We start from the raw sequence: 2,020 nt of genomic DNA on the forward strand, positions 1-2,020 counted from the left end.
TTTCTTTCTTTCTTTCTTTCTTTTTATCTTTCTTACCATCTTTTCTATCTTCCTTTCCATCTTTCTGTCTAACTGTCTTCCTTCCTTCCTTCTTTCCTTCCTTCCTTTCCTCCTTTTAACTCCTTGGAATCTTGGGGCTTACAAATTTCGATTTCAAGAAGACCCTGGACTTCACAACATATCTCAACTGTAAAAGATGAGACGTATTTGGAAGTGAGGTTTTGCAAACCCACATGGCATCATATTTGAGAACTAACAAAGACTCCTCTTTAATGCTTTCCACATTTCATATTAAAGATTTAAAAATGTTCAGCAGTAAATACCCCCACAGAATCTGTAACAAATTTTTACTAACAGTGTATTAAAACAAGAAAAATATGTCACATTGTTTTGGAGTTCAGGTGTCAGAGTGGGTTTCACCAACCAGAAGGGGAAGGACTAGCAAACTAGGCAAGGGCTACCATATATATCTGAGGGAAACTTGAATTTTTTGCTCCTTGAGAAAAGTTACTCTCCTGGGGCTTACAGTTCCTTTCTCAGCCTTCTTCACAGATGTGCTGGGAGTTGGTTGGTACGAGTTGACTATGAACTTTCTCCTGAGGGCTTGTGCTGTGAACACTTTTTATGTGGTTTATTGTGCTATTGTGAGAGGTAGAAACTTTAGGAAGAGGACACTTGAAAAAGGAAGCAGGTCCCTGAGGAAGGTCCTTGGAGATATATCATCCCTGACTCTTAGCCAGGGGTTCTCTCTGCTTCCTGAACAGGCAAGAAGTAAACATATCTCTTGCTGCACATTCTCACCACCATGACTTCATAACCAATCACATGGAGCCAAGCAACTATAAATCAAGCCCTTTAAAGCTGTGGACTAAAATTAATTTTTCTCCCACTAAGGTGTTTTTTAAGCATTTAGTCATAGCATTTATAAAACTAAATAATCAAAGAGTTGGTCCCATTTCTAAATAATCAAAGAGTTGGTCCCATTTCTATAAATTGATGCCCTTGCTTCTTCACATTCTTTTGAATACCTATAAGGTTATGTCGAGCACCCTGTAATATTCCAAAATAGTTTCCATATTGCAGTGCTGTGGACTCATTCCCTTCCACAATGCTTCTTTTCCATATATAGTAGTGTTTCCATTGAATACAAAGAATGAGAGACTGGAGATGGTGAACACATTTGGAAATCTTAATCCACACACTAAGAGAACATTGACCACTGTAGTGTGTCCAAAGACCTTTGGATTCTTCTCTTTCACTTAAAATTTCTACAATTATACTATAATTTGCATTTCTATATAAGAGAAAATATTTGCCCTGTTAGCAGTTAGACTATAAGCCCGTGAGACTGTGAGCCTGAAATCTCACCCTTTGACCACTGTTCGAATTCTTCATTTTCTTCTCTACAATGTTTTCTCTCCTTATACAGATTTTCACATTCCTTTTCAAGTAGAACTCAACCGAGTTTTTTTTTCTCTCAAAACATAATTATACCTGTCTTTATGCCCTGAATGTCTATTATTTATAATTTGTTTAGTATGTGTCATATGGATCTTAAATACTCACAGTTTTCTTTTTCTTTTCAAATTTTTATGAGATATTTTCTTCATTTATATTTCAAATGCTATCCTGAAAGTCCCATATACCCTTCCCCCTCCCTACTCCCCTACCAACACACTCCCAGTTCTTGGCCCTGGCATTTCCCTGTACAGTGAATAGAAAGTTTGCAAGACCAAGGGGCCTCTCTTCCCAAAGATGACTAATTAGGCCATCTTCTGCTACATATGCAGCTAGAGACACAAACTCTGGGGGTACTGGTGAGTTCATATTGTTGCTCTACCTATAGGGTTGCAGACCCCTTCAGCTCCTTGGGTACTTTCTCTAGCTCCTCCACTGGTGGCCCGGTGTTCCACCCAATCGGTGACTGTGAGCATCCACTTCTGTGTTTGCCAGGCACTGGCATAGCCTCACAAGAGACAGCTATATCAGGGTCCTTTCAGCAAAATCTTGCTGGCATATG

At 39.0% G+C, this 2,020-nt stretch overlaps 1 protein-coding gene across 2 annotated transcripts in view; it reads left to right on the plus strand.

Annotated features, from left to right (window-relative positions):
• Window positions 1–2,020, plus strand: part of LOC110315735 (contactin-6) — a 334,773-nt gene that overhangs the window by 322,108 nt on the left and 10,645 nt on the right. The window lies entirely within an intron of this gene.

The sequence above is a fragment of the Mus pahari genome, chromosome 2 (genome assembly GCF_900095145.1).
Source record: "Mus pahari chromosome 2, PAHARI_EIJ_v1.1, whole genome shotgun sequence".
NCBI lineage: Eukaryota > Metazoa > Chordata > Mammalia > Rodentia > Muridae > Mus > Mus pahari.